Raw genomic sequence first — 13,570 nt, forward strand, 5'->3', positions numbered from 1 at the left:
CTTGTAAGAAAAAGTGTACATCATAACACTGCCAAACCGAACTGCAACTTATATGCCTAATATGGGGGACCACGGCATGTTTTGAAACTGGGCTAACATTTTCCCCCAAACAAAATAAACAAACCAAATTAGGTGTCCATTAAGATAGATATTCTCTTCACTTCCCCCATCTCCTTTTCAAGATTAGTCAAATGCTTTTCTAATTTACACCCAAGCTCATCTACTTGATGACTTAACATTTGGTGGTAGTTTTGTGCTTGCTGCATTAGGTGGGATTCCAGTTCCACTAATTCCTCTTTCAATGTACTTTCTGTAACCACATTTTGGATATTTTCCAGGGCAGTTGGTTCGGTTGAAGGGTTGGGGTGATAATCTCCTCCATGTTTGGAATTTCTTCCTAGAATTTAACAGAAATTTATATTAAAGTTTAAAGTACAAGGTTTACATACTATGGCTACTGTCAAATTAAGGCTTGCCTCATTAGGTATTCCAAATGTGAACATACAGTATGTTTGACTATCCATTCTTGAAATTTTTCCTCTTTTCAAAGTTCGGCTTTGATCAACCAAAATGTGAGGGATGTTTTTTTGTTTTTTATTGAAACTATTTTAATTTGTTTAAAAAAAAAAAAAAAAAAGCCCAATTTAACCACATTATGGACACTCCAAAAAGAAACTCAAGATTTCCTTTTTATAGCAATTAGGTCATCCTTACAAATGGTACATTATTTATTAGCCTTAAACATTTTACAGACAAAAAAACAAGTACTGCACAGCAAGTTGAACAGACAAATCGACCCTGCGTAAGGCTGGGTTCACACTAAGTTTTGTACTTTCGGTCCCCGTATACGGCTGGGGAAGGAGGCCGGGAGGGAATAGCGTCGCCTGCACTCAGCCATACACGGGAACCATATTTAATGCATGTCTATGAGCTGTCCAGAGTGACCCACAGCCTCTGGTTGGGTACGTTTTGTGCCTTATGCGCTATTCCGACCGTAAGCCAAAATGGGGCGGGCCCCAAGTTTGCCTGCAGCCGGGAAAGCGCATACCACCAAAAACGCAGCTGACCAGAGGCAGCGGGTCACTCTGGTCGGCTCATAGACATGCATTAAATAAGGTTGCCGTATACGGCTGAGTGTGGGCACCGCGTCCCCCCCTCCCCCCAACCGTAGATGGGCACCGTTACTACAAAAAAGGTATTGTGAACCCAGCCTTAGAGAAGAAATCTTCAAAAATGTTACCTGCTTCACGCTGGGAACTTGTACAATTGAAGTGCCAACTGAATCTTGAGGCTTCTCCGAAGGAGGTCATGTTGTGGGATCCACAATGGCATCTACATTTTAAAATTTATTTTCTTTAATGTTGTTGCGTTTCCTTATTAAGACATTAAAAATTTAAGATTTAGAGGATTTAAAAACTAAACTCTAAATACCTCGTGCTAATTTCCTTTTGATCCCCGCATATTTGTCCTTTTCTCGCTCTTTCAAGTCCGAGTATCTTTTTTGAATTTGCCTGGCTGTGTGTTCACTGCCAAACTTTTCCATAAGTAGTTCGGATAGCTCTTGCATACCGGTAGTTTTCTTCGTATTGATGTTGCCCTTCTCCCCTAATCCATAGTCATTGGATTCCAAATAATCGACAATAAAAATCAGTTCCGCACGGGAAAAAGGTGAAGCTCTTTTTTTTGGGGTGGTATTCTCATCAGTCGAAGAACACACTGGGTAAGGAAGGGAAGAAAAGTATTGTTTATTAGGTTCCAACTTGGAAAGGGAACAAAAGCTCTAATTGTTAACACCTTTGCGTTTGGCAAATTCCTAAAAATGGGGTTAGATGGTTTATCAAATTACATGGAAGCTGTAGTGCTTACAATGAAGATGTCCCTGTGGCAGGACAATCTAAACAAAAACAAGAAAATGTCAGACACCTTTCTTTCACTTGCCCCTTAATCCCAACACTGGGTCACAATCTTGCGCAGCCAGCCTTGGCTTACTATAGGGTGTGAAATAGTCTTGCAAACATGACCCTTAATTCCGGACTTATCCATGTCCCATCAGCAGCCATGATTGGCAGAGCACAATGTCCATGAAGTTCATGGCGCTCAGACAATCATGGTGTGCGGACGGGACTATGCGGGGGAAAATAAGAAGCTGAGTGTCACGATGCCGGCTGGCAGGTAGTGGACCCTCTGTGCCAGAGAGGGATGGCGTGGACCGTGCTAGTGGACCGGTTCTAAGCCACTACTGGTTTTCACCAGAGCCCGCCGCAAAGCGGGATGGTCTTGCTGCGGCGGTAGTGACCAGGTCGTATCCACTAGCAACGGCTCACCTCTCTGGCTGCTGAAGATAGGCGCGGTACAAGGGAGTAGGCAGAAGCAAGGTCGGACGTAGCAGAAGGTCGGGGCAGGCAGCAAGGATCGTAGTCAGGGGCAACGGCAGAAGGTCTGGAAACACTGGCAAGGAACACACAAGGAACGCTTTCACTGGCACTAAGGCAACAAGATCCGGCAAGGGAGTGCAAGGGAAGTGAGGTAATATAGGGAAGTGCACAGGTGATAATCCTAATTGGAACCACTGCGCCAATCAGCGGCGCAGTGGCCCTTTAAATCGCAGAGACCCGGCGCGCGCGCGCCCTAGGGAGCGGGGCCGCGCGCGCCGGGACAGAACAGACGGGGAGCGAGTCAGGTAGGGGAGCCGGGGTGCGCATCGCGAGCGGGCGCTACCCGCATCGCGAATCGCATCCCGGCTGGCAGCAGGATCGCAGCGCCCCGGGTCAGAGGACGTGACCGGAGCGCTGCAGCGGAGGGGGAGAAGCGAGCGCTCCGGGGAGGAGCGGGAACCCGGAGCGCTCGGCGTAACAGTACCCCCCCCCTTGGGTCTCCCCCTCTTCTTGGAGCCTGAGAACCTGAGGAGCAGACTTTTGTCAAGGATGTTGTCCTCAGGTTCCCAGGATCTCTCTTCAGGACCACAACCCTCCCAGTCTACTAAAAAAAAATTTTTTCCTCTGACCTTTTTGGCAGCCAAAATCTCCTTGACCGAGAAGACGTCCGAGGAGCCGGAAACAGGAGTGGGAGGAACAGATTTGGGAGAAAAACGGTTGAGGATGAGTGGTTTGAGAAGAGAGACGTGAAAGGCATTAGGGATACGAAGAGAAGGAGGAAGAAGAAGTTTATAAGAGACAGGATTAATTTGACACAAAATTTTGAAAGGACCAAGATAGCGTGGTCCCAACTTGTAGCTAGGGACACGGAAGCGGACATATTTAGCGGAGAGCCATACCTTGTCTCCAGGGGAAAAAACGGGGGGAGCTCTTCTTTTCTTATCCGCGAATCTCTTCATGCGTGAAGAAGCCTGTAAGAGAGAATTTTGGGTCTCTCTCCATATAATGGAAAGGTCACGAGAAATTTCATCCACAGCGGGCAGACCAGAGGGCAAGGGGGTAGGGAGGGGGGGAAGAGGGTGACGGCCGTACACCACGAAAAATGGGGATTTGGAGGAAGATTCAGAGACCCTGAAGTTATACGAGAATTCGGCCCATGGAAGGAGATCTGCCCAGTCATCCTGGCGGGAGGAAACAAAATGTCGCAAATAATCACCCAGGATCTGGTTAATTCTTTCTACTTGTCCATTGGACTGGGGATGATATGCAGAGGAAAAATTTAATTTAATCTTGAGTTGTTTACAGAGAGCTCTCCAGAATTTAGACACGAATTGGACCCCTCTATCCGAGACAATCTGCGTAGGCAACCCGTGAAGACGAAAAATGTGTACAAAAAATTGTTTAGCCAACTGAGGCGCAGAAGGAAGACCAGGAAGAGGGATGAAATGTGCCATTTTGGAGAATCGATCAACGACCACCCAAATAACGGTGTTGCCACGGGAAGGGGGTAAATCAGTAATAAAATCCATACCAATCAGAGACCAAGGCTGTTCGGGGACAGGCAGAGGATGAAGAAGACCAGCGGGCTTCTGGCGGGGAGTCTTATCCCGGGCACAGATAGTGCAGGCTCGCACAAAGTCCCCAACATCCGTCTCCAGAGTCGGCCACCAATAGAAGCGGGAGATGAGTTGCACAGATTTCTTGATGCCCGCATGACCTGCGAGATGGGAGGAGTGACCCCATTTGAGGATTCCGAGGCGTTGGCGTGGAGAAACAAAGGTCTTTCCTGGAGGAGTCTGCCTGATGGAGGCAGGAGAAGTGGAGATCAGGCAGTCAGGTGGAATGATGTGTTGCGGAGGGAGATCAACTTCTGAGGCATCCGAGGAACGAGAGAGAGCATCGGCCCTAATGTTCTTATCGGCAGGACGAAAGTGAATCTCAAAATTAAATCGGGCAAAGAACAGAGACCACCGGGCCTGGCGAGGATTCAGCCGTTGGGCCGACTGGAGGTAGGAGAGGTTCTTGTGGTCGGTGTAGATGATAACAGGAAATCTTGATCCCTCCAGCAGATGCCTCCATTCCTCAAGTGCTAATTTAATGGCTAGAAGCTCTCGATCCCCGATGGAGTAGTTCCTCTCCGCTGGAGAGAAGGTCCTAGAGAAAAAACCACAAGTGACAGCATGCCCGGAAGAATTTTTTTGTAGAAGAACAGCTCCAGCTCCTACTGAGGAGGCATCAACCTCCAATAGGAAGGGTTTGGAAGGGTCAGGTCTGGAGAGCACGGGAGCCGAAGAAAAGGCAGACTTGAGTCGTTTAAAGGAGTCTTCTGCTTGAGGAGGCCAGGACTTGGGATCAGCATTTTTTTTGGTTAAAGCCACGATAGGAGCCACAATGGTAGAAAAATGTGGAATAAATTGCCTGTAATAATTGGCGAACCCCAAAAAGCGTTGGATAGCACGGAGTCCGGAGGGGCGTGGCCAATTTAAGACGGCAGAGAGTTTGTCAGGATCCATCTGTAGTCCCTGGCCAGAGACCAAATATCCTAGAAAAGGAAGAGATTGGCATTCGAACAGACATTTCTCAATTTTGGCATAGAGTTGGTTGTCACGAAGTCTCTGAAGAACCATACGGACATGCTGGCGGTGTTCTTCTAGATTGGCAGAAAAAATTAGGATATCGTCCAGATATACCACAACACAGGAGTATAACAGATCACGAAAAATTTCATTGACAAAGTCTTGGAAGACGGCAGGGGCATTGCACAGTCCAAAGGGCATGACCAGATATTCAAAGTGTCCATCTCTGGTGTTAAATGCCGTTTTCCACTCGTCCCCCTCTCTGATGCGGATGAGGTTATAGGCGCCTCTTAAGTCCAATTTAGTGAAGATGTGGGCACCTTGGAGGCGATCAAAGAGTTCAGAGATGAGGGGTAAGGGGTAGCGGTTCTTAACCGTGATTTTATTAAGACCGCGGTAGTCAATGCAAGGACGTAGGGAGCCATCTTTTTTGGACACGAAGAAAAATCCGGCTCCGGCAGGAGAGGAAGATTTACGGATAAAGCCCTTTTTTAGATTCTCCTGGACGTATTCGGACATGGCAAGAGTCTCTGGGGCAGAGAGAGGATAAATTCTGCCCCGGGGTGGAGTAGTACCCGGGAGGAGGTCGATAGGGCAATCATAAGGCCTGTGAGGAGGTAGAGTCTCAGCTTGCTTTTTGCAGAAAACATCCGCGAAGTCCATATAGGCCTTAGGGAGACCGGTTACTGGAGGAACCACAGAGTTACGGCAAGGGTTACTGGGAACCGGTTTTAGACAGTTCTTGGAACAAGAGGACCCCCAACTCTTGATCTCCCCAGTGGACCAATCCAGGGTTGGGGAATGAAGTTGAAGCCAGGGTAGTCCAAGGAGAATCTCCGAGGTGCAATTGGGGAGGACCAAAAGTTCAATCCTCTCATGATGAGATCCGATGCTCATAAGAAGGGGCTCCGTACGGAAACGTATGGTACAGTCCAATCTTTCATTATTTACACAATTGATGTAGAGGGGTCTGGCGAGACTGGTCACTGGGATGTTGAACCTGTTGACGAGAGAGGCCAAAATAAAATTTCCTGCAGATCCAGAGTCCAAGAAGGCCACTGTAGAGAAGGAGAAGGCAGAGGCAGACATCCGCACAGGCACAGTAAGACGTGGAGAAGCAGAGTAGACATCAAGGACTGTCTCACCTTTGTGCGGAGTCAGCGTACGTCTTTCCAGGCGAGGAGGACGGATAGGACAATCCCTCAGGAAGTGTTCGGTACTAGCACAGTACAGGCAGAGGTTCTCCATACGGCGTCGTGTCCTCTCTTGAGGTGTCAGGCGAGACCGGTCGACCTGCATAGCCTCCACGGCGGGAGGCACAGGAACAGATTGCAGGGGACCAGAGGAGAGAGGAGCCGAGGAGACGAAACGCCTCGTGCGAACAGAGTGCATATCTTGGCGGAGTTCCTGACGCCTTTCAGAAAAACGCATGTCAATGCGAGTGGCTAGGTGAATAAGTTCATGTAGATTAGCAGGAATTTCTCGTGCGGCCAGAACATCTTTAATGTTGCTGGATAGGCCTTTTTTGAAGGTCGCGCAGAGGGCCTCATTATTCCAGGACAGTTCTGAAGCAAGTGTACGGAATTGTACGGCATACTCGCCAACGGAAGAATTACCCTGGACCAGGTTCAACAGGGCAGTCTCAGCAGAAGAGGCTCGGGCAGGTTCCTCAAAGACACTTCGGATTTCCGAGAAGAAGGAGTGTACAGAGGCAGTGACGGGGTCATTGCGGTCCCAGAGCGGTGTGGCCCATGACAGGGCTTTTCCGGACAGAAGACTGACTACGAAAGCCACCTTAGACCTTTCAGTGGGAAACAGGTCCGACATCATCTCCAGATGCAGGGAACATTGGGAAAGAAAGCCACGGCAAAACTTAGAGTCCCCATCAAATTTATCCGGCAAGGATAAACGTATCCCAGGAGCGGCCACTCGCTGCGGAGGAGGTGCAGGAGCTGGCGGAGGAGATGACTGCTGAAGCTGTGGTAGCAACTGTTGTAGCATAACGGTCAGTTGAGACAGCTGTTGGCCTTGTTGCGCAATCTGTTGTGACTGCTGGGCGACCACCGTGGTGAGGTCAGCGACAACTGGCAGAGGAACTTCAGCGGGATCCATGGCCGGATCTACTGTCACGATGCCGGCTGGCAGGTAGTGGACCCTCTGTGCCAGAGAGGGATGGCGTGGACCGTGCTAGTGGACCGGTTCTAAGCCACTACTGGTTTTCACCAGAGCCCGCCGCAAAGCGGGATGGTCTTGCTGCGGCGGTAGTGACCAGGTCGTATCCACTAGCAACGGCTCACCTCTCTGGCTGCTGAAGATAGGCGCGGTACAAGGGAGTAGGCAGAAGCAAGGTCGGACGTAGCAGAAGGTCGGGGCAGGCAGCAAGGATCGTAGTCAGGGGCAACGGCAGAAGGTCTGGAAACACTGGCAAGGAACACACAAGGAACGCTTTCACTGGCACTAAGGCAACAAGATCCGGCAAGGGAGTGCAAGGGAAGTGAGGTAATATAGGGAAGTGCACAGGTGATAATCCTAATTGGAACCACTGCGCCAATCAGCGGCGCAGTGGCCCTTTAAATCGCAGAGACCCGGCGCGCGCGCGCCCTAGGGAGCGGGGCCGCGCGCGCCGGGACAGAACAGACGGGGAGCGAGTCAGGTAGGGGAGCCGGGGTGCGCATCGCGAGCGGGCGCTACCCGCATCGCGAATCGCATCCCGGCTGGCAGCAGGATCGCAGCGCCCCGGGTCAGAGGACGTGACCGGAGCGCTGCAGCGGAGGGGGAGAAGCGAGCGCTCCGGGGAGGAGCGGGAACCCGGAGCGCTCGGCGTAACACTGAGCATGAGGCCGAGTCTCCATCCATAGATTATGTTTAGCGGATCACTTGGCCGCACTGTGAGGCCATAACATATTTAATGGTAAGTTTAGCAATGGTGTAATGATGTCAAGATTTCCCATATCGCACACAAGTGTTTGGAAGGCAAAGGAAGAAGTGTCTGTCAAAAGAAATAGACCAAAAAAGAACCAATTTGTACTGTCCCTCATTTATGGATCAACTTTGGAATTTTTGGACAATAAAAGCCAGTGCCCAAGATCTAGGAATTGACTGATGAGAAGCTGACTAAACAAGTAATCTACAACTGGCACACCAAAGAAACAGTAACTGTTGAAGTTTTTTATTTGCACAGCCGCGCAAAAGAGCTACTATATTTTAGACACTACTGAAGTACATTTTCAGGGTATGTGTAAACAATACAATACCTGCAAGTGGATAACATGACATGCAGATAAACAACAGGTTCTTTTATTTCAAGCAATGTCATGCATAAAAGTGGCCCTACAGTGCGGACCCCTTTGTCACAGGTGTGTTTAGCAGATTTGAATCTTTTGAAAAAACTAGCTTGTGTTTAGTTTCACAGAAGTTAAACCCGTACTGATGGGATTATCAAAAAAAGTTTAACTGTTTACTCTGTAATTGTGGCCTAACATTTCCTAACTTTAATTTGATTAAAAACAATCTTTAAGCAACACAATTAGTTGGGCTTTTGAACAATGTTATTGTATACCATTATCTTATAAAAACGTTAAGCCAAAAATACAACATTAATCTCTCAAAATACCCTGATAGGTGGCAATTGGCGTGACAGTACCGTCCATTTTTACTTACTTTTACCAAATTGGATTACAGTAATGGAAGATGTGTCCACCAACCTTGCTCCTTTGTAGCCTCGGCCATCTTGAATATGGTTTAAGAGATCGACTTGCACTTAGTAGGGTACACATGACAGAAATTAGATACACAGGCTCAGCCGACAGTAACCCACATGACAGATTTAGATATACAGGGACAGCAGAAAGTATCACACCTGACAGGATTACATACAGATCGCAGCAGATAGTTTCATACATTAAAACATTACATCCGTGTTTCCAAAAGAAGGGTGCCTCCAGCTATTGCATAACTACAACTACCAGCATGCCTGGACAGCCAAAGGCTGACTGGACATGCAGGGAGTAATAGTTTTGCAACAGCTGGACGCACCCTTGTTTGAAAACCCTGCATGAAATACACAGTTTAGCAGAGAGGTCTAACGAGTCTCTGGTTTTCATTTCCTGCTCTGCCCGTGCGGCACCAGGTTAAGTGATGTCCGGGGGTTGTGGATGAATGTAGCACCCAGGAATCCTCAAGATGGTGCGGAGGACATTAGGCATGGACACGTCTGGGGAGGGAGCAGACGTGCGCACGGCACTTCTGCCACCCAAAAAGCATTGCAGGCAGCTTCCCTGTCCCTGATAGATCTTGGGGACGGTGGATAGGCCTTGGTGTCTGGGGCAGAAACTGGAGTGCGGAAGCCTTCTGGTCTTAGGCCAAATTTATTTGCCGGGCATGAAGGAAGCGCTTTTCTGGGAATGCAGCTCAGTCAGCACCTGTCAGTGTTATGGAAATACCGGCCATAGCATTGCCGGTATTTTACCCACAAACATAGCTGTGCAGCCCGAAATATAGCCGGAAAATCCGGCAGTGCAGGTAAATTACCGGCATTATGGCAAGCCTACTGGCTCCAACCTGTAAATAAAACCACTGACTGCCTCATCCCAAGTTCAATTTGGAAATACATTACAGGGTTAACCTTACTGACCTTGGTCCGGGTTCAAAGGACTGCGTACATCCCTAACATGCACATCCATTCTTGCTCCCACGCACCCAGGCCTATCAACCCAAGCAATGTACTGTTGGACTGATAAACTAACCTTGTCAGCCTTCCATACACACACAATTAGTATTACTTACGTGCACTAGACTTTCTTAAACAACGTGGGGTCTCTGTTTTTCTTCTCCTGGTCCGCTCTCAACTTTCTTCTTTGTAGTTTGCTCGTCTTAGAAAGATCTGTCGCATATTCCATTTGAAGCCTAGGACTTTGGAAGCCTCGGATTGGTTACTGTACATTGTGCACTGTGATTGGCTTGTTTCTGTGACATTTTCTAGCCCCTTTGCAAATGTCACGGCGCATTTGCGCCAATTCCACTATGGAAGTACACAAACCTGACAGACCTTGTCGCACGCCAAATAAATTCACAGAGACGGTGACAGTGACCCATATTGAAGGCTCTGCGGAATTTTAGATGCAGGAAGTTGATTCCTTATCGCGAGTAAAACGTAATTGAGTTGTTATGTTTGGCCACACTATTGCTTTGGTAATGCGTTTTTAATTTATTTTAAACTTTAAGCAACATTAAACCATAAAAATTATTTTATTGGGTAAATTTAACAAAGGCCACAATGAGCAAAATTATTAACAAATACGGAAAAATTAAACGCCAAGATGTACTACGCTCAGACAAACATGTACAAAAAATGCAAAAGATTTGGGGGCAGCCTTAGACAGCGGGGGGGGGGGGGGGGGGCCTTGGGCTAAAAAGGTGCTGGCCCCAAAACCTACCCAAAGCCCTATTGGTATTGCACCCCCCCAACACCCCCCCCCCCTCACCCTCCCCACACACAAACACAAACCCCAGTTCTTTGAAAGTCCTTTCCACCAGCAAAAGTAGGGCCCCACCCCATTGTTCCCACTAACCCCCTGTTCTTTGATTCACCTCTTCATGCACCACCTTGCCTTCACTCCTCCCCTTTTATTAAGGCCCCCCCCCACACACACACACACATTTTTCCACTCTCCTCTCTGGCCTATTCTGCTATTCACCCCCCCCACTTCAATTACTTCACTTACCCTATGCTCCCTCTGTTAACCCCATCCTGTCCCTACTCCCATTCATTGCTATGCTTCAAATGCCCCCCTGTACCCATGAAACCCCTCCTGCTCCCTCCTTTAGACACTTCCGGCCCCTCAAACCATTGCACCACGCGCTCCCATTAAACACCCTGCTGAAATTATCCGCCCTCCCCCAATTAATCCCCCTGCTCCCTTAAACCCCCATGATTCCTTGATCCACCATGATTGCATTAACCACCCTGTATCCCTTGCCCACCCTGCCCTATTGTTTCTATTTGCCCCCCTGCTCCCATACAAATACCCTTTGTGTAGATTTTCCTTCCCCCCCCCCACATGCTAACATTACACATACCCACCATGCCAGCAAGAATCAACCACTGCTTCCCTATAACCCCCCCATGCTCCAATAACACATGCACTCCTGCTTCCATGCCTACCCTTACTCCCTTACACACCATCCTGCCCTTTTTGTCCTTTCCCCCTACTCCTCCAAAACCCCTATTTTCATTTGTTGTTTATTTTCTTTGCCTGTTAGTGTTTGTTTAGTGTCAACCAAGTGGGCTTGTTATGCAACCAGCGTGTTGCTTTGAATGAATTGCTTATTGATAAGTCATTTCAGAGTGACCTATGTATTATAAGTTTAAGGAACCTACAATTTTAACATAAAATATTCAAATTGTTACACATGGTCAATCTATGGCTGTTTTTATGACAGGTTTTTACCACGTCTGTAATATTAGTTTAGCATGCAAAGTTAACTTAAATGCAGCATTTGTATGGTCACTTTATTTTTTATTTAATTCCCATTTGTAGGAAATACCAATAGCAATTTTGAAAATGTCCGTTAATGTTCCGCTTGTGGTAATGCTTGGTCAGAACCATGCAGTGGCCAACAGCAATACACCACGTTCAAGACAAAGCCGTAGACAACGCCATTTTAAACAACGATGGTCCCTAGACTCATTCACTGATGAAGAAGCACTTCAAAACTTTCAGTTCAGCAAAGCAGCAATCATCCAGCTATATGATGAGTTGAAAGATCAAATTGAGTGTAGATCTCGGAGAAGTCACGCTCTAACTGGTCTTACAAAATTAATTGCAGTATTACATTATTTCGCTTCAGGAACCTTCCAGTACTGTATCTCCTCAAAGCTGGGCTTTACCCAACCACCATTCAGTAGATCACTTCGTCAAGTTGTAGGAGCCCTAGTGTCTTTAAGTAGTCAATATATTCGTTTTCCATATCAGGCGGAAGAAAGAGCACTAGTAAAGCAAAAATTCTATGACAAATATGAAATGCCACTGACAATTGAACTTATCGATTGCACCCACATTGCAATTATTCCCCCAACTTCGCAAGAGCAAAGCTACAGGAATAGAAAAATGTTCCACTCGCTAAATGTTCCAAGTTATATGTGGGCCAAGTGGCGAAATATTAGCTATTGTTGCGCGGTTTCCAGTAGGGACACACAATTCTTATATTCTTAATTGTAGTGGTATTGGCAATCTCTTTCAAAGTGGATATTTTGGAGAGGATCTACTTCATTTTTTTATTTTTTTGGAACATTGTTTAGAATTTAAATTTAAAAAATAAAATAAATTTAAAAATCTAGAAAAGTAAGCCCTTGCAGACACATGACTTAAATGCTCGTCATGGGACCATTAAACTTAAGGTACCAAGACGAACATGTAGGTCAACGTAAAACTCAGTTTTGAAATGTTTCTAAAATGTCAACCCAAAATTATGTCATTTTCCATTCTGCCTTATAGGCGATAATGGTTACTGATTAACTCCAAGGCTGTTGACACCATTTCTGAACCCACGTACTGAGGCCCAACAGCAATTTAACAATGCACATAGACGTACACGAAGTCTAGTTGAACGTGTTTTTGGACAGTTAAAAAGCCGTTTTCGCTGTCTGGATGTCACCGTAGGTACAATGCTTGATCATCCAATCCTGGTTGGTCAAGTTATTTTAAGCTGTGCTGTCCTCCATAACCTGGCCTTAATGCATAATCTCCCAGTAGAAATTGCCTCCGACCTTCGGGAACCCATTGACTGTCCGCCAATATCTGGCAATGAAAGTAGCCTTCCAGGAAATTTGAAGCGGAATGAGATTGCCAGGAATTTTTTTTAGATTAAATTTTGACGACCCATTCAATACATCCATCTTTTTGGAAACAAATAAGGGATCAGTATTGTTTCATGCAGATGTAAGATAAATTTTTTCAATGTTTGCTCATGGCAACTTTTAGCTTTATTCCCAAATGTTGCACTATAAACGTAAAGTTATGTTTAATATTTTTTGGTTCATCAGTTGCACTGGCACAATTTTTTGTTTGAAAAAAAAAATGGCGGAAATGAATACAAACAATTAGAGAAAATCTAACATTGCAAATTGTGGATTTATTGTTTTTCCTGAAATGAAAATGCAATTACTTGACAAAAACACAAACTTCATGAAGTAAACTGCTCCAAGTTTATTAACAATCATAAGTTAAAACAAAGGTCAAGTGTGATATTGCTAGACAACCATGTTGGAGAATTAAGGAAACGGGTTTACAGGCAAAGTAACCGAGTTGCCCATAGCAACCAATCAGCTAGCTGCTACCATTTCTCAAAAGGCTTTGGCAAATTGATCGGAGCAATCTGATTGGTTGCTATGGGCAACTGGTTAACTTTTCCTCCAGACAGGTTATGTTGATTCTCCCCATATGTCTCCAATTGTTGGTATTAATACGACATTAAATGTCCAAACACATTTGGCTTGGAAGAAAGCTGTAGAGCTTAAAGGTGGAATTCCTGGCCAATACATTTTTAAGTATAACAACTGTCTCCCAAAAGTTACACTGAGTGGACACTTTCTTCTATACAAACATCTTAATCCTTGCA

The 13,570-nt window shown here is 46.5% G+C and overlaps 1 protein-coding gene across 1 annotated transcript in view; it reads left to right on the top strand.

Annotated features, from left to right (window-relative positions):
* PTPRN2 (protein tyrosine phosphatase receptor type N2) overlaps positions 1-13,570 on the top strand; it is a 1,048,643-nt gene that overhangs the window by 549,984 nt on the left and 485,089 nt on the right. The gene's annotated exons all lie outside the window — the stretch shown is intronic.

The sequence above is a fragment of the Hyla sarda genome, chromosome 5, assembly GCF_029499605.1.
Source record: "Hyla sarda isolate aHylSar1 chromosome 5, aHylSar1.hap1, whole genome shotgun sequence".
NCBI lineage: Eukaryota > Metazoa > Chordata > Amphibia > Anura > Hylidae > Hyla > Hyla sarda.